The 19,932-nt window shown below is 42.6% G+C and overlaps 1 long non-coding RNA gene across 3 annotated transcripts; it reads right to left on the reverse strand.

Moving 5' to 3' along the window:
- Positions 1-4,982: 4,982 nt before the first annotated feature.
- Positions 4,983-14,336, reverse strand: LOC116574543. 3 transcript variants are annotated; one of them, XR_004279366.1, is made up of 6 exons: positions 14,224-14,336; positions 13,465-13,586; positions 10,259-10,450; positions 10,045-10,110; positions 6,284-6,415; positions 4,983-5,294 (listed from the first exon to the last, which is right to left on the reverse strand). It is a non-coding gene; the product is annotated as an uncharacterized LOC116574543 (long non-coding RNA). The 3 variants fall into 3 exon arrangements; XR_004279364.1 differs by having other exon boundaries at positions 6,284-6,452; XR_004279365.1 differs by lacking the exon at positions 13,465-13,586 and having other exon boundaries at positions 6,284-6,452.
- Between the last annotated feature and the right edge of the window lie 5,596 nt (positions 14,337-19,932).

Raw genomic sequence — 19,932 nt, forward strand, 5'->3', positions numbered from 1 at the left:
GTCAGCAGAGACCTAGGCCCTAATCATATGTTTGGAGATCAGTGAGGCCTTGATGGTCTCCATCCCTGTAGGACTGAGGAGGTGTGTTGTTTGGATACAATAGGGGGTTGGGTGCAATAGAGGATTCAGTTACTACAAAAAGGGTGTGGATTAGGAGTTGGTCTCAGGGTCAAAACACAAGCCAGTTCTCAGAACTGGGGAACTGGCTTAAAGTTAGCTTAGCAATAAAAGAGAATTGATCTTTTGGCCAAGAATGTAGGTGTCAAGTACTTTAAAACTACCAGTTTAAAGCTGGGTGGATACTTCAGGTTGGAGCAGTACTGACCCTCTATATGGGGTTTAACCGCCCAACTGGTGAAGAAGAGGGAATGAGAGCTTAGGAATTCAAGCAGGGTAACCATGGGCAGAAAGGGATGCTCCCATCTATTTTGAACCTTAGAGATTCGAGTTCTTTTAAGGTGAATTTATAAAATAAATCTATGTAGGGATGCCTCGGTGGCTCAGTCAGTTAAGCATCTGCCTTTGGCTCAGGTCATGGTCCCAGGGTCCTGGTATCGAGTCTCACGTCAGGCTCCCCGCTCAGCAGAGAGCCTATTTCTTGCTCTGCCTGCTCCTTCCCCTGCTTGTGCTCTCTCTCTCTCTCTCTCTGACAAATAAATGGGTGAAATCTTTAAAAAAATAAAATAAATCTTTGCAAATAGGTATTTTAGTTTTTCCTTTTGGGGATAGGTCTCAAATGTAACTTAATGTGTCATTTAAGGCAATCTTCTCTCCTCTACACCATCTAACTATAAGCCAAAACATTCTTTAGAGCAGTAGTTCCCTGAACGTTTTTTCAAAGTTGCATACAACTATTGATAGTTTTTGAGAATCTTCACTTATGTTAATCTACTTATAAGTAATATGCAGGCACAATTTTCCTAAAATATTTTATATATCAAAAACTAGAAAGAAACTTAAAAGGATAAAACAAGGAATATGTAGAAATTCTACTACGATGCTGTTGCATCCCAATAGATTATTTTGGCCCTCTTTGGGATGAGCACATTCCATTTTGGAGACCTCTCCTTTAGAATATTAATGGGGAATTACATGGTCTGAATGGCATGACTGAGTTTTCAAGCTACTTACACCAGGTCTGGAAACATGATTTTTCTTCCTCCCATTCATTAATTTGACAGTGTAGGCCCTACAGAGATCTATCTTAAGTATTCTGAATTATTCTGATTAATGGCAGATAGCACTGGCCCCAGATGGCAAGGTTGTCTTGTCCTGATCATCCTAACAAAGCTAGAGTGCACTGATTTATTTTCTTCCCAAAAAGTATTGGGCTCCAGCTGTGGAGGTCAAAGGCCAAATGAAACATCACCAGATGCTGAATCCAGGAATTCTCCTAGCACCTGGGTCTCAGGTTCAGAGCCCTAGTGAATCTACTCTCTGGTGATCTGGGGCCCTGAGACCAGAACAAGCAGAGTTGGATGCAAAAACACTGCTAAAGCAATCCTGGTGGTGCCTTGTGGAACTGCAGTATCATGGCTGTTGCTGCAGCCCAGGCCCATATACATGTGAGCCTGAGCCTTGGATAGGGGCAGATAGAGCCTTGGATAGAGCCTTGGATAGAGTCCTTGCTGAGCCCCCAAACTTGCTGAGGAGTTCAGAAAAGCATTTCAGTATCTACTTCTCCAAAGACTTTTAAAATCAGTTTTTTGAGATATAATTCCCATTTCTTACAATTCACCCAGGTAAACCAATACAGTGGTTTTTAATATATTCACAGGTATGTGCAACCATCACCACAATCAATTCTAGAACATTTTCATCACTTCAAAAAGAAACCATTAACCCAGTCGATCTCTCTTATGCCCTGCCATTATTTAGTCAGCTCAAAAGAAACCTCTTTGACCTTGGGTGTTACAACTTTTTCCTAACCATCACCACAGGCAAGGGAAACAAATGCAAAACTGTACAGTAAAGGAAACAGTAAACAAAACAAAAAGGCAGCCTACAGAATGGGAGAAGATATTTGTAAACAACATATCTGATAAAGAGTTAGTATCCAAAATCTACAAAGAAATTATCACTCAATACCTAAAAAACAAATAAACAGTTAAGAGATGGGCAGAAGACATGAATAGACACTTTTCCAAAAAAGACATCCAGATGGCTAACAGACATATGAAAAGATGCTCAACATCACTCATCATCAGGGAAATACAAATCAAAATCATGATGAGATACCATCTCACACCTCTCAGAATGTCTAAAATTAGCAATGCAAGAAACAACAGGTATTGGTGAGGACACGGAGAAAGGGGATCCCTCTTGTAGTGTTGGTGGGAATGCAAATTGGTGCAGACACTCTGGAGAACAGTATGGAGATTTCTCAAGAAGCTAAATATAGAACTATCCTACAATCCAACAATCGCACTACTAGGTATTTACCCAAAGGATACCAAAGTACAGATTTGAAGTGGGATGCACCCTGATAGTAATAGCAGCATTATCAACAATAGCCAAACTGTGGAGAGAGTCCAAATGTCTACTGACTGATGAATGGATAAAGAAGATATGGTGGGAAAAAAAAGGAAATATATATATATATACTATTATTCTATTAAATATATATATTCTATTATATATATAATAGAATATTACTCAGCCGTTAAAAAGAATGAAATCTTGATATTGCAACAAAGGGAATGGAGCTAGAGTGTATTATGCTAAGTGAAATAAGTCAAAGAAAGATCATCTCACTCATATGTGGAATTTCAGAAACAAAACAGATGAACATATGGGGAAGGGGAAAAGAAAAACAAGGAGAGAGGGAAATCGTAAGAGACTCTTAATGAGAGAGAACAAACTGAGGATCGCTGGAGGTGAGGTGGGTGGGGTATGGGCTAGATGGGTGATGGGTATTAAAGAGGACATTTGTTGTGATGAGCATCGGGTGTTGTACGTAAGTGATGAATCACTGAGTTCTGCTCCAGAAATCAATATTGCACTAATTAACCAATATGTTACCTACTTAAAAAAAAAAAAAAGATCCTCAGTCTTTGTGTCTCTTTTCCAAGTTTCAAATTCTTAGGTGAAAAACTCTGATCGGGTGAGATGTCTTCCCTTAAAACAGTCCCTTCTGGCTGGGAACAGAGTTGCACCAACACTGTTAATGGAGCCTGTCCTTTTGTTGGCCTTTGGTTTCGCCTGTCCTACACGAAGATAGCCCATCCACCCCCTGGGCCTCTGTACTACCCTCTTAACTTCTCTCTGCCTCTAAGCTCTCTTCTCTGCAATCTATTTCTCTTGCTACCACCAGATTGTCCAAGAGAATCTTTCTGGGACTGTCAGTGTGAGGTCACATACCTGATGTGAGGTGTGATTTCTCCTGAAGGAGGGGAGCTTCCTAGAATTGATTGGTATGGAAACTTGACCCCAGAAGATGGGCCTAATGTAGGCAGGTGAGGGAGCTGGGCCTCTGCCCAATCTTTCTTAGCTAGAAGAGTACAGAAAATTAAACCCTATCTACCCAGCTCTCCCAAGTCCATAGCTAGTTCCATTCTAGATACACAGCAGAGAAGTTGATTTGTTAAAAATGTGTTGCATGCTTTAGGCCATTAAAGATGAGTGTTTGGGAGAAGTGTGGTTGAGAAGGGCTGGTAGACTTTGAGAAGGTTAGAGGTCTCAGCATGTGCTCCTGGATGGTAGTTGTCCAGGGGCTATCCCCCATCCATGCCCCACTCCTGTAAGCATCCACATGCGAATGTGTGAAAGCTTCGCATACACAAGCAATAAGGGCAGACCCAAAACTGGATGGGACCAGACATTCATAACCTAAGAGTAAGCCACGTTTTTTAAATTGTAGAATCCTACGCTGTTTATTTCTGTAGCTCCAGGGTTTGATAAAATCTTGTTCAATGTCTTTGTCAGATCTTCAGGTATCACTGGATTGTTGGAAGATCCCTCTCTCTGGCTTGGTCCAGAGATCTCTTCGAGACCTGAATAATACTGGAACTGACTACTAGGGACCCATTAAAAGGTGAAAGTGAACCTTACAGAATAAGATCCCCTGGGAATTTTACTTAAATTCTTAATAACAGAGGATATGGATATTTTCTTGAAGAAAAAGAAAGCAGAGATACCTAAATAACCCCCCCTCTCAACAGTTCATCACTACCTGTAGGATAACATGTAAACTTCCAGGATGGGCTCATCAGCCAGTCAGTCTGGACCTAGCCCTCATTTTCTCCTCCTACCTCCCAACAAATACCCCATATCCTAAACACACATGTACCTTAAACCTGTGTCTTTCTCACTCTGTTCCCTTTGCCTATGCTACCTGCCTTTATCCTACCTGTTCTTCAAGACCCTCTTCAATGTCACCCCTACTATGAAGTTACTCATCCATCCCCTCTCCTCCCTACAAAATTAGACCTTTCTCTATTTCATGTCCCCATGGCCTTTTTAACATAATTCGATTGCATCACTCTTCACATTGTTAACATCACTACTAGTCTGTCTCCTGCCAAGAATGTGCATTCCCCAAGGGTAAGGATCTCTCCAAATCCAGCAAAATATGTCTTCAACACAGGTATCAAGGAACATTATTCAGTGAATGCATGTAAAGATATTGTACTGATGATTTTTTCTATTAGGAGGAAGTCCACCAGTTATTTCTAGCAATCCAGTGTAAAAGGCAATGCTTGCCTCTCATTTGGAAAAGCCAAAGGATTTTCCCAGAAACCTTCCCAAGAAACTATCATCACATTACTAGAACTATTCTGATAAATTCTGAAGAAATGACTTTTGCCTGAGTTACTCTAGCAACTGAGGGTAATGGATGGTTACTTGAATGGAAGTCTTCAGATTAGCCCTTTTATTATTGAATTTCAGTGAGACAAAATGTTGGCATTATTCTGTGCTACACAAGATCTTCTAAGGAAGTCTAAGGCTAAGTACTACAGGGGTCAAGTTTTGTTTTGTTTTGTTTTTTCTTTGTCAAAGAGGAGAAAAATGAATATTGATATCACTTGAGAAAAAAATGGAGAAACTACAAGGTATTTGCCTGGTGCATGACATTGTATTTCTCAGCATAAAATATCACGTAGATTCTATAACCAGTTTAGTCCAAGGGATTGTGATTTGTCTTGCACAGGGCAGCATTTGGAACTCATTTATGAGTTCTGTAGGCTTGTGTTCACAGTACCTACAGTTGGAGTATCTGATTTCATTCTCCAGAGCAATGAGGAGACCTCCCAGACTGCAGGATAAATAATAGCGATTCTGTACAGAGTCAAGATCTTGTCCCAAGAGAAGGGCAAATAAGAATAAAGAAGCAAAATGAAACAAAAAACAAAACAAAGTTAAAAGAAAGAAAGAAAGAAAAAAAAAAGAACAGAACCATCTATTAATCCAGGAAGAAAATGCATAACATCATTTTCATTATTAGGATTCCCTTTGTTTTTACTCTCAAAAGAGTCAGCCAACGTGTTTCCTTTCCCGATTAATTCCCAAGAGGGCACTTTTGCTGTGCAGGAAAAGGGCCAGGCTGAATGGTTTAGAAAATCTACTTACTCCCAGTAAAAATACTGCACAAGAAAGCACTTTTATTCTTGCTCCAACTCCTTTTCTCCTATTTCCTGTAGGGATTGCCATGAAAACCCCAAAACCAAAGGCTTATATGCTGGGGGGCCTGGGCGGCCTTGACCCACTCCTCATCCTGGAGTGGACAGGGGCGGGGTGGGGGGGCAGGGAGAGAGGAGCCTCTCAAGGGGGTGTGGCAGGGGCACGTGGTCTAGCAGAGCCAAAAGAGAATGGAGAGCCGGCACCTAACCTGAGGTTTGTTGAGCTTACAGGTGGTTAGAAGGGTGTTTTCCTTTATTTTGTGCTTGAACTCAGAGAAACACTTACTTCTCCTCGGCATCTCCCTGTCAATCATTACGTTAACTGGTTAGCTCCTCTTTTTTTAAAAAATAGATTTCCTAAACTTCAGACTCCTACATGGAACTGCCCAGGAGATACTACCCTCACCTCCTCCTCCTCCCTCAACTCGCTCCTTCTCCTGCAGTCTTTCGTTCTTCCCGTGGTGGTGTCAGCACCACCCATGACCCCAACCACAAAGGCGACAAATGCAGAAACCGTCCCATTTCCACACTCTCCTTCCACACCCCTCCCCCTAACCCCTGTGACCCTGGTGGCGGGTCATTAGTTACTAACTTATGGTGAATTTCTCCCCAAATGATTTCCCACTTCCTCCTACCACCCACTCTTCTAACAGGGGGGAGCTCACCATTTCTTCCTGTAGAGCGCTCTCTGGTGCCCAGCAGGTGCCTCGAGAATGTTTGGTTTTGATGGAATGAAAAGGGATCTTCCCGTTAATTAACTTCCCATGAATGATTTTACCAGATTCTTTCGAGATAGGCTGAAGATGCAAAATAGAACAGGATCTCATGAGATATCTGAGAAGAAGGAGTGTTAAAAGGAAACATTATATAAATTTCCTCTGCTCCCATCAGCATGAAGAGCCATCCGTAAATATTTCACAAAGCTGACCCTCGGTCCTGCCTTAACCATCCTTCTGAGCTAGGCTCTGCCCATGGAGTAATATACACTGATCTTGATGATCTGTGGGTTACAAGAGTGCTTCTCAAAACCTCCAGTTGTCTAAACTCTTGTTAAAATGCAGATTCTGGTTCAGGGGCATCCGGGAAGGAGCCTGAGTTTCAACATTTTAATAAGTTCCCACATGATGCCAAGGCTGCTAGTTTCGACCACACTTTGGGTAGGGAACACTACCAAAGATAATCTTTCAGGGGCGCCTGGCTGGCTCAGTCGGTGAAGCATCTGCCTTCGGCTCAGAACATGATCCTGGAGTTCCAGGATCAAGCCCCTCATCAGGCTCCCTGCTCAGTGGGGTGTCTGCTTCTCCCTCCGCCTCTGCTCTTCCTCCTTCTTGCACTCTCTCTTTCTCAAGTAAATAAATACAATCCTTATAAAAAAATAATCTCTTTCAGGGTAAAGGCTCATTGCCACAAACTATAGCACTGTCCATATTGAAACATTAAGGGACGCCTGGGTGGCTCAGTTGGTTGGACGACTGCCTTCGGCTCAGGTCATGATCCCAGAGTCCCGGGATCGAGTCCCGCATCAGGCTCCCAGCTCCATGGGAGCCTGCTTCGCTCTCTGACCTTCTCCTCACTCATGCTCTCACTCACTGTCTCTCTCTCAAATAAATAAATAAAATCTTTAAAAAATATATATATTGAAACATTAATACTGGCTCAAGGCTCAACAGCCTCCAAGTGCTGCAGTTTCACCTTCAATGCAGTAAGGCTTTCACCCAAAATGGCGAAGGCTCCCAGAACCGAGAAACTCTCAGAGGCTTGCCTTGCTGGCCATTGCGAGTCTTTCAGGATAGGCCATTTGCACAGGTATGGGCAGGCTGCAGAGACAGAGACGGCATGGCAGGAAGTCTTTGTCTCCCCTGACTCTATAGGATGAGAACCGGTAGGAACCTGGGGCCATCAAGGCGACCACTCCACAGGCTGCCAAGCCACTTTAGAGGAAAACCCTGGTGGTAGCCAGAGCCACAGTGCTAAAGCAGGGAGGAAGGAGGCAGGGAGAAATACCCCACTCATTCTCCCTACAATGGGGAGGCCAAATCCAACTGGAAAAGGGGGGTAAGAGAGCCCCGTGATCCAAGCCAGCGGGGACCATGTTCCCCGGGGAACAGGGCAGGAGAGAGAAGAGTGAGAAACGGATACGGATTGGTTTAGTGGAAAATAAACACTTCACCAGCCCCTATAATAAGAGATTCAGAGCGGATTGAGAATTCTCGTCCTTTTTATAGAAATGTGTGGCTATTTTAAATCATGCCATCCCTAAAGACAGAGCAGGGGAATGGTCACTCTTGGAATGGTTTGCTGTACACTCTGACTACCAAGGCTAGGTCTGGCCCAACAGTAAGCAAGCAGTGGGTGTGGGAGTCCCCCTCTGCCTATTTCAGTTCCAGCCACTGTACAGAGAATCTGACCCGAAACTCCCACTTCACCCAACAAGTTAATTCTTTAAAGGACTCTGGGCTCAGACACAGTTCTAAATAACATTGCTGGCTTTTCCAAGTGAATGCCTGCTTTCTTTCCCAAGGAGCCCTGTCACGTCTAGAAAGATGTAAATAAGAAAGAATGGTTTCCATGCACTCAGACCTCCTCCAGATGCATTGAAAACGCAGTGAAGGAAACCAGGCAAACTGATTATAGGAAAGTACACAGGACACTGGGATTAAAGTTTCACCTTTGAGTTCATCCCCAACAGAGCTACAGAAAGCAAAGTGCTGAGGCTTAGCATATCCAGCTTAGGAGGGGAAAGGATTTCTCTGACCTCATTGCCTGAGAAAAGCTCAATAGGTCACATTTCCGGCTTGGGCCACCAAACGCTCCTTTGGCTTTTCCTTCCTATGCACAAAATTTCAGAAGTCACTGTGTTGCTGAATTTCCTTTGGAAACAGAAAAAAAATAGTCATCATTGTTGACTGCAAGGGACAGCTCTGACCTAGAGTCAATGATTTCTTCCTGCAAGTGACAAAGCCTGTTTCCTCCAGCTGGTAATGACACTCTGGAAATGTGCTGGACATGCATTTCAGAAGCAAAGAATCCATGGCAAAAATGCAGTCTTCCTTCTACCCTAATCAATTGAAAATGAAGAATATTGTTTTAACTCCAACATGATTTTCTTTTTGTATTTTTTAAAAAAACATTTCATGTATTTATTTATTTGAGGGAGACAGAAAGAGAGAGAGAGAGCAGGGTCAGAGAGAGAGGAAAGGGTCAGAGAGAGAAGCAGACTCCCTGCGGAGCTGGGAGCCCAATGCGGGACTTGATCCCAGGACTCTGGGATCATGACCTGAGCTGAAACCTGTTGCTTAGCCAACTGAACAACCCAGGAGCCCAAGAATCGTGTTTTTAAGACAGTTTTTTGCTATTGTGACCAAACCCATATAACATAAAACTTTCAAATAGAACCAATTTTGGGGTGCTATTTTGTCTTTTACTTCATTAGTGTTAAAAATATTTTGTTATTGAGGTATATTTGAGACTCGATGTTATGTTAGTTTCAGGTGTGCAACATAGTGATTTGACAACTCTATATGTTATGCTGTGCTCACCAGCAGGGTAGGATATGTCACTATTTTAACTATTTTTAAGCATGCACAATCAACGGGATTATGTACATTAAGAATCATATTTTATTTTCATGCTAGTGATTTTTAAAAAAATTTAAATTCAATCAATTAACATATAATGTCTTGTTTGTTTTAGAGGTAGAGGTCAGTGAAGAATGCTATTTTATTTATTTATATTTAGAGAGTTTATTTATCCATTGGACAGAGAGAGAGAGAGCACACAAGCAGAGGGAGCAGCTGGCAGAGGAATAGGGAGAAGGCTCCCCACTGAGCAGGGAGCCCAATGTGGGGCATGATCCCAGGACCCTGGATCATGACCTGAGCTGAAGGCAGAAGTCTTAATCGACTGAACCACTCAGGGACCCCAAAGAATCATATTTTAAAAATAAATTCCTGAAGCACCCAGGTGGCTCAGTTGGTTAAGTGACTGACTCTTGATTTTGGACTAGGTTGTGATCTCAGGGTCCTGGGATTGAGCCTCGCATTGGCCTCCACACTCAGCAAGGAGTCTGCTTGTCTCTCTCCCTCTCCTCCTCTTGTTGCACTCTCTCTCTCACTCTCTTTCTCTCTCAAGTCTTCAACAATATACATAAATTGCTAAACATGGATATAATAAAGAGCTATCATTTTGATTCTAGAGAAGAATGGGAAAACATGATACTTCTACAGAAATAATGTTATAGGCCTAAATAAGAAAAAAAAAATCCCAAATCCCTTTTCCATGTAGGGAAGGTGAGTAAGGGTATTGAGGGGCTTTCTACTCATCATTCACCACCTTCAGGAAAGTTCCCTTGACCTCTGCTGAATATACTATCTGCCTGGCCAGCAGGCCTGTCCTGGGCTTATACCATTTCATTTGCAAGACTCACCATCAGAAAGTACATCCTTCTGGTATTGTTGCAAGTTATGTAAGCACTCTGCATCAGTTTTCTCATCTATAAAATGAAGATTAACATTAGTATCTACTTCATAGGATGGGGAATAAGGGTTAAAGTAAATAAGAGGATTAGTCAGGATATGATAGGTTCTGCAGCAGTAACAAATAAACCCCAATATTTCAGTGGCTTCACTGAAAAAGTTTACCTCTTGCTCATGTCACAGTCTGAGGTGAGGGAGGTGGCTTTCCTCCAAAGGTGCTCAAGATCCTGGGATGTTTCCAAATAGCAGCTCTGTTTCCAAATAGTAGCTCTGACATCTTGGAGGTCTTTGCTTGCTGATGAAGGGAGGATTCACACTGGATCTCTACTGGCTTGGCCTCAAAGTGATTTGTCCTTTCTGTTTATGGCCCATTGGAAGTAAGCATGTATATATTAGAGCCACAACAAAAAATATAGGGTGTACTCTAAAGGGCCACTGTTTAATGGGTCATTTACAAAGCCAGGAGCAAGGTTAGAAGAAAGCACAGTGGTGGTGAGGTATATCAGGGGTACCAGCATTTCAATCCAACCCTGGATTTTTAGTACCAAAAACTCAGGGAGGAGATGAGGGGTGGGGGCGGGGTAGAAATAAGTAAGCTAAACCCTCTCTCTTCCTGCCCCTCTAATTTTTGCTCTTGCCTCCCCTGTGGCCAAACTCAACTAAAAACTGAAAGTCGATGGAGCCTAGGTGACACCATTCTCTCAAGGTGAGCTTCCTGGGGTCCCAGGGCAGGGTGGAAAAGTGAGTCTGGGACAGCAAATGGGCAATGTCTGGCAGAACATTCAGAAGGCTTGGCAATGTGCTGAGCATGCAGTTAGCCCCAAAAAGAGAGAAGGAAAGAAGTCAAGAGTACGTGAAGAAAAATACTTAAAAGTTGCTTGTGTTTATTGAGGTTTTCATGGTTAACTTTACCTCTGACAAAGAGAAATTCGCATTTGCTAAGAAGAATTTTTCTCTTTGTAATGCAAGTTTTCCAACAAAGGCTCAGTGTCCAAAGCTGGACTGTTCTTTCTCCCTCTTAAAAGATGAGTTTAACAAGAAAAATGGTGTTTTGTTTGCAAAGTGAGAAACATTGATAGCTCTGCCCCGAAGTACCTTATCTGTTCAGGCAGCAATTACAACCTGAGTTAGGACTAATGGCACAGTTACACTGATAAGTTGCTGTTACTGTTTTCATTCTTTAACTTGCCAGCGGAATTCTCTGTTCCCTTATCTTGTACTGGGGTCAACCCAACAAGCGCAGGAGAAGTTGAAACTCTGACACTTCAAAGCACAGGACATGGTGAACACGCTCACTGCTCACACTGTTTGTGTTGGGCTTCACTAGATGATAGGTTGCGTTCCTGGCCAGCGAAAAGCTTTGCAGAACAGTTTCTGATGTTTACTCATATGTAACTTCTCATTCTGCATGTAAGTCAAAGGATCTTTTCCAAGGATCAAATTCATTTCTGGTTCCTTTCCTGCAATTGTGTATTTTGATGTCAGAAACTCATCAAAAGTTTGAATCTGAAGGAGGTTTGGAAGTCATTTCGTCCAACCTCCTTGTATACCATCAACACTTTGAAGAGATCGGGGTTCTGTTTTTGCTCATCTGCTTTCAGTGACAGGTGGCTCTCTGAACCAATACCCATGGCATCTTAGTGTGGCCTTTGAGCAAGGAATGGGCCTTTGCTGCACTATCTCATTCACTGCTCACAGCTCTCTGAGGTAGCTACTATTCTTTGCCCCACGTCACAAATGGGGAAAACAAAGCAAGAGAAGAAATTTGCCCAAAGATATACAACTAGACTGCGCTGATGCAGGAGTTCAAACCCAGGTCTCTTTCTCCCTAGACCCCAAGTTTTTCTCCACTAAGGTGTCCCAGAACCTTTCAGAACAATCCATTCTCACCAGGACTCTGAAATCTCTTTCCTGTAGCACCCCATAATTTTAGCTAATTATTTTAAATTTTTGATAAGATTAAAAGATGGGAATGAAAAGTCTATTAATGATACTTTACATTCTCTACCACTCTACTGTTTATAAAACATGTCAGTGAACTTGTCAGCAGTCCTATGAGACAGTCAGTATCATCTTTATTTTACTTTATTTTAACTTAGAAAGCTAAGTTTCGGAGAGTTTGCACATGTTCACATGTGAAGCCCGATGCAGGGCGGAAACAGAGTCTATGTCCTTTAACTCTTGGTCCTGGGCCCTTTGCATCATGCCATGCCATCGACTCAGTGAAACATGAAAACTCAGTCAGTGTGTTGGCTCTTGAAGCAGACACCTTCTCTAAGTGCCTTTGTCTAGACCATCAGGAGAAATCATCCTTGCCCTGGTTTCCACACTACTTCCCATCTTGTTCCAGTGCACCATGACCTCCTAAACTGTTGAAATGAGGAGGTTCAGTCCTAATAAGCCTGTCCCATGCCTACTCCTTAGATTTAAATCCGAAAGAGAAATTCTGTCTCCATCATCTTTTCCACTTGACCTTGGTCCAAACTAGTACTGGCCCTCCTTGGTCAACATTTTTCCCAAGACTGGATTTTAGGAACAGGAGCAGATCAGACAGAAGGCAATCTAGAGCCTTTGCCATCATGCAGGAGTACAATGATGTTTCTGTTTGGTCTGCAAGATGCCAAACAGCTGCTTCCAAATATCCAGATGTTTGGCAATGTGTAAAACAAAACCTTGATTCATTGGGCAAATATTTCATTGCCATCTAATCAATCAACATGTGCTAGATGCTTTGGCATCCGGAAGATGTTATGCTTAGTAGTGATTAATTTTAATACTGCAACCTCCAAAAAGTATCCCACAACAAAAGCTCCCTACAGTAATTTCCAGTGCACAAATCTTCTTTCCATGTTGCTTGCCAATCTGACAAAGAGAAAAAGGTCCCCCCACATTTTGCAAACGCTTTAATCAACTAAACACATCTGCATCAAAGGCCAACATTTCTTTTGTTGAGTTACCAGAGAAAAAAGAAACTCTTCGTTTTCCCCAATATGATAAGCTCAAACCAAGGCAAACAAGACACATTTTATTTTTTTTTTTAATTTTTTTTTTAACAAGACACATTTCAACCTTCTTTACCCTGTCTTTGATTTGATTTGATTTTTTTTATTGAGGTATAACTGACATATAACATTGTATTAGTTTCATGGGTATAATGTCATGATCTGATTTGTATGTATTACAAAATGATCATCGCAGGTCTAGTTAACATCCATCACCATACATAATTACAAAATTTTTTTTCTTATAGTGAGACTTTTAAGATTTATTCTCTTAGCAACTTTCAACTGTGTTTCACTTTATATCCTGTTCTTTACATAGACTAACCAATGAAAATTATTTCACGGTTTTTCCTGATTGTTTTTCCTTACCCAACTACTTGGAAGCACATTTCCCAGATCATGAGTAACATGTACTTGAAGTAGCGTCCAGTGAGTAGGATCTTCAAGCTTTCTCTCAAGAGAGATGATAGCTTTTTCCTCCTTGGGAGATTCTAAACATAACCCAAGCTTCTTTACTTCCTGCTGGAGCCTTCAATCCACTGCTATTCAAATTCCCAATAGTATCCACTTTGTATTAAGCTATCCCTACATTTGTCAGACTGTGCTAAGTGCTTTAAAGATATGCATTTAATTCCCACAAGAAGCCGTTTTCTTTTTTAAAGTTTTTATTTATTTACTTATTTTTAGTAATAGCTACACCCAACATGGGGCTTGAACTCAAGATCCTGAGATCAAGAGTCATGTGCTCTTAGGACTGAGCCAGCCAGGCACACCTCTCCAGAAGCCTTTTTATATATGCCATTAAATTTGTACATAAGCAGCAGCTTGGAGAGGATCATCACTTTGACCAAGGTCACATGGCTATTGGGCATCAGAACTGGCGCTCCAGAGCCTATGGGTTTAACTCCTCATTCTTCACCTGCTTTCAGAAAGATCATCCTCACAAACAGGATGGAATTCACGGGCCCCGTGCACAAGGTCCATCCCAGGATGGCCCTTCCTTGTCTTTAGCCTTTAGTCTTTATGTGCCCTGTGCTAATGTTCCCACCATGAACCCTGGGATGCAACCTCACAGATTGTAAAACTTTCCTCACATCCTACTCTCCTCACACACAGCCTCGTACTCACCCAAACTCATGCACTGCATGCTTAATATCTTTCCATGGGACAAATTCCCACTCATCGAGCAAGGACTCCTCAAAAGGTAACCCCTCCCTGATGTTCAGCTGACCCCTGATGGTTTACCCTTCTTCCACGACCATGGTTACAGATTCCTTCCTTGGTTACAGAACCTCATGCGCTTATTGTCTTAGAATGCGGAGCACATGTTTTGAAATCATTTGCTTGTCTGGCTCTCTTTCTAGCCTGAGAGCTTCTTGAGAATAGGACTGATTGCATCTCTGTGTCTCTAGGGCCTTGTATAGTAGGTTTTCAATCAGTGATTATTAAATAAAGGTTGAACTAAATCTACACTAGTTACAAGGATGTGTGAGTGGTTACTAACATTTAATACCTCCACAATGCGAACTGTCAATTTGTGCCTCTATGGGTTTCTTAGAATGAGGCTGAATTCCTGTCTTCACAAGTCTTTAGGCAGAGAGAGTTTCTGCTTTTGCCTTCTGTGTAGACTGTGAAATTAGCCTTTAATGAGAGAGAGGGAGAGAGAGAGAACTCTTTCTCTCTGCAATTCCAAAATCCCAGGAAAGGACCTGATGGACTTGATTCTGACACTGGAATGATGATCACCACCCATGATCACATTATTCTAATATGACTGCTCCCATGTCACTGGGAGGAAGTTGCAATTCTATTAAATGAGAGTGGGGGTGGAGTCCCGAGCTAGGAAAACAACAGATGTCCACGACAGTCTGCTAACGTCGACGGTTGAAAAACAATCTCTTACTGGGGTTAGCGAACCCTTGTTTATACAGTCATCCCTCTCAATGTTTTGGACATTTTCGTAAGGGCCTCTTAAAAGATCAAAAGGTCACCAAAACTCAGAGAAATGCCTTTCTAATAGATGCATTACAGGCCCCTATGGTTGAGATATTTAGGGGCACAACAGTGTTCTCCATAGTTTTCAGTTACCCCATGCAGGGAGCTGTGAATGTCCTTTACTCAGAAAGCCAACGAGCTCTCTCCATTAACACCAACACTTCTGTCATTGGTGGAAGGTTTCGGGCAGTTAGGTTCTAAAGGTAAAACTCTGTCAGCACCAACATATGCAGAGCAAATGGAATCTACAAGCCCTTTCCGTGTTAAGCTCAAGCCATCACCCCGTGGCACCAGGCACTATATTTGAGAACAGGTGACTGAATGCCTCTGAGCCCCTCTTTTCTCAGCTGTAAACAGGGAATACATAACAAAGCCGAGTTGCTGTGAGAACCAAGTAAAACCAAGGAAAGCACTCTTATATGAATATTATTTACTTGTGCTATTTTAGGAAGAAAAGGGAAAATAATTGAAGTATCCATTTAAAAGGGAATGGTATATCAGCTCTGTGTAACTGCTCATATTTCGGTATTAAGTGTTTTGCAGTAATCAGAATGAAAACAATAACAAAATGGGGAAATGACTGGCACACTGAAGGAAGAATAACGGTGTTGCATTTTTCTGGTGAACAATATGTATGCATATGAAAAAGAACTAGAGGGTCATGATCTCAGGGTCCTGGGATCGAGCCCCGCATCGGGCTCTCTGCTCGGTAGGAAGCCTGCTTCCCCCTTTCTCTCTGCCTGCCTCTCTGCCTACTTGTGATCTCTCTCTCTCTCTCTCTCTGTCAAATAAATAAACAAAATCTTTTTAAAAAGAGAAAAAACTAGAAAGGGGGTCAAATAAACACAATTTGGTATTTTGGGGAGGAGGCAGACTGGGGGAAATTTTTTCCTCTTGTAACTTCATTTCTGATAGTATTGCCTGTGTTTGAAATTATATTTTTATAAAGTTCCTCCTTAAAATGACAGAAAGCAATTAAGTTCTGTCCCTCCTTTCTCATAGGCGTCCTTCTCCGAGAGGCAGGTAGCTATGGCATCCTGGACCATTTGCCCGAGTCCTGTAGAAGTCTTCATGCAGTCCTGGGTCCAGTGAGGAGAACTAAAGGTAGAGTTGCCCAAGTGTTGAAATGATTAAGACATATGGCATCTTCGATAGAGGCGGAAGTGTGGAGGCAGGGCACATGTGGGCAAGGTGGCACAGTTCGCAATTTTTTCCCTGCCCACCATCTTTTTGTCCTACTTCAGCTTTCTGTGCCCATTCTTCCGCTGGGAGGCCTCCTCCTCCCTATCTCAGTCAAGTGTCATAGGTGGAGATGCACTGGAGTCAATTAGCACATCTGTCAAGAGCCATAAAGGCTCCGAGATTTTAGTCTACGTGCAAGAAAACAAGTTAGCCTGCTATCATTTCATGGGTGCTTATGGAGAACATAAGACTCTTTGGCAGAAACACACACACATGCACACACACACACAAAATTTATTACTCAGAGCAAAAACAGTAGCTAAAGTGTCAGCATATTTGTTTTGGTCTCCCAAGCTCCAGTTCCACAGGGTGGCAAGAAGGGAGAGGGGACATGTTCACATGTAGTGGGTTGTGTTACAACAGAGAAACTCAGAGCCCAGAGCCCAGTACATTTGGAGCAAGCAGAGAACACTGTTGGCACAACAAGTCAGTCTTTCCTCTCCACTCCCTCTATGCAAGCAACAGTCAAACTATACGTCCTTGAGCTACTCAGTTGCACGTGTGACTAACTCCAGAGCCACTCAGGAGAAGGATAGACCTTGAGGCTGGGCACACCCAGCACATAACAGATGCTCAGGGCCATGTGTCCCCCAACGGTATCAAATTTGCTTGGCTACATACAGACATGCATGTGAGCCACCAGACCTACTGAGACCAAATAAAACCTTGGAAGCTTTTGCTCCAGATGGCAGCAACTAACTTCCCATCCCACTTCCATCCCTGATAAGAATTCAGAAGAACCATCTTGTGACCAATAGAGAGAAGTCTGTGTGAGAGTAGAGTGTCCTCAGAGAAAGCAAGATTGAGAAATGGAAGAGGTCAGGAAAATGGATCCTGATGTTTGAACCAGTGTGTAAGGCCAGGCTTAAAACCAAGCCACGTACCTACAGAATGGCCATTTATGGAAGGCAGTGTGGGTACAGTTTTCTGTCACTGGCCAGTGGAGTGCTGGATGCAGATATTAGTGCAAACCTGTGTTAGGGTTCCCCAGGGAAACAGACCCATTTATCTACAGCTATCATTTAGCCTAGCTAGATGATAGCTGAATAGCTAGATAGAAAGAAAAAGAGGGGTTGAGGGAGAGAGAGAGATTTATTGTATAGGATTATGGACATAGACCAGTCCTAAGATTCGTAGTTGGCAAGGTGGAGATATGGCAGAGCTGGTAATATAGTTCTAGTCCTAGTCTGAAAACCTGAAGGCCGGGAAAACCCATGTCCCAGTCCAAGACCACCAGGCAGGAGGAATTTTCTCATACTCACAGGAGGGTCAGCATTTTTGTCTTCTTCAGGCCTTCAACTGATTGGGTGAGACCCACCCACACCACGGAGAACCATTGACTTTACTGAGTCTCCCATTTCAAATATTCATCTTCTCCAGAAACACCTGTACAGACACACTCAGAATAATGTTTGGCCAAATATCCAGGCACTTGTGGCCCCAATCAAGTTGACACATAAAATTTAACCATCACAACACTTGTACTATTAAATTTCATTCATGAACTGTTATGAATGTGCTTAAATCTTTTTTCATTGGTGAATGTTTAAAGTCCCTAGCTGATTCAACTTCACAATTTTTATTTTTCCGGACTCTTAGGAAAAAAAAAAAAAGGAGTTCTTTGATGAATCATTTGTTGATTCATTTCATTTAAGGTTTTGTTAGGGGTTTTAAGAGCTTAAAACTATGTTTTCATAGTTGCGTTATTCCTTAGGCTAAATTGAATCTGCTGGGTAAAACCTTCCCCTGTAGTATAAGTGTTATTCCTCCATACTCATCTCTCTCTACTCTTCCTAAAATAAAAATGGTCATGGGGAGAAGGCGGGGGTAAGTACTTTTTCAGGATAAAAATCTCTTTGGCTTTCTCACGCTATTTTAAGTTCATGATCCTGTCCATTTGATATTCATTTTACATGCCTGGCTTTCATCACAATGATTAGCTATTTAATTACATTTCAGCTGAAACAGCCAGCTAGCCTTTCACTGAGATTGAGGAAAACCTGAGCCTCACTTCCAGGCGTTTCTGAATCCTTCTCTCTCTGTGTTATCTTTACAAGCAGCCTTTAATACAGAGACTACAATGTAGATAATTAACCTTCTAATGGTGCCAGGTACATTAAAAAACGGCTTGATTTTATTTCTGCTCCACTCGAAGTCTTCATCCACGGCTCAACCAAGTATTTCCCCCGCCTTAGGCCTTCTTCTCATGGAGGTCCACAGTTCCTCTGTCAGGCGACCAGTCAGCCAAGAAGGAAGGCATGTGAGTGAGACCAAATTCAGAACGGAGGGGATGTCTTTTCATTTTTGTCCTGTGCTCTTCATCTTGACTGTAGAGTGGAAACTTCTGGCCTCTCCAGATGCTGAAGAATTCATCCCTGGCCCCTAAGCCCTCTTGGAGAACTGGGGGGAAGCTTTCTTCTCTCTGGCTTCTCACCATGGTGGAGAGACCAATAGGAATGGTGGGGTGAGGGCTCAGCCTCCTTTATCTGCCAACACGCAGAGAAAGTCTCCTCCCCACCTCTTCCTTTCCCTCAGCAGCTCAACAACCTTCCTCAACAGCAGCCCTTCCCTGCAAGGGAAGCCTTCAGCCCTCTGCTTTTTGACTTGTGACTGCTGAATTTGTCAGGGAGAATAGGAAGCTCGAGGTTAGGCTTTGGGCCAACTCACGTCCTTTATGCTGCCAGCTGTCCTTGAATATAACTGCTTTTGTATCATCATTAAATCTGGCTTCTTGAGTCTTTTTAAAATTTGTTCAGAATCTGGAGGAGAGACTAGGTAATAGGTTTGATCACCTCTCACCAAACCCCAGACCTACAGCAAGGACTTGAGAGAACTGGCAGGGAGTTAAGTGGGATACTGTAACAACATGATACAAGGTCCCAAGAAAGTACGTGCCTGGAAGACCAAAACGTGTTAAGTTTGGGGACCTGTTTCTCTTGCATTCTTTTCCACATCGCATCAAACATATAAGGTAGGGACGCCTGGGTGGCTCAGTTTGTTGGATGACTGCTGGTCATGATCCCAGAGTCCCGGGATAGAGTCCCGCATCGGGCTCCCAGCTCCACGGGGAGTCTGCTTCTCCCTCTGACCTTCTCCTCTCTCTCACTGCCTCTCTCCCAAATAAATAAATAAAATCTTTAAAAACAAAACAAAACAAAACATGTAAGGTAGTTTTGATGGACACCATAAATGCAGCAGGATAGTCACAAGATAGACTTCTTCTTCTTCTTCTTTTTTATTTTTTAAGATTTTACGTATTTGTCAGAGAGAGTGAGCACAAGCAGGGGGAGTGCCTGAAGGAGAGGGGGAGAATCCCCTGCTGAGCTCAGAGCCTGATGTGGGGCTTGATCCCACGATTCTGAGATCATGACCTGAGCCTAAATCGAGAGTCAATCACTTAACAGATTGAGCCACCCAGACACCCCCAGAGTAAACATTTCTTTTTTTTTTTTTTAAGACTTTATTTATTTGACAGACAGAGATCACAAGTATGCAGAGAAAGAGGGAAAAGCAGGCTTCCTGCTAAGTAGGGAGCCTGATTCTGGGCTTGATCCCAGGACCCTGAGATCATGACCTGAGCCAAAGGCAGAGGCTTCAACC

This window comes from Mustela erminea, chromosome 15 (assembly GCF_009829155.1).
Source record: "Mustela erminea isolate mMusErm1 chromosome 15, mMusErm1.Pri, whole genome shotgun sequence".
NCBI classification, from domain to species: Eukaryota; Metazoa; Chordata; class Mammalia; order Carnivora; family Mustelidae; genus Mustela; species Mustela erminea.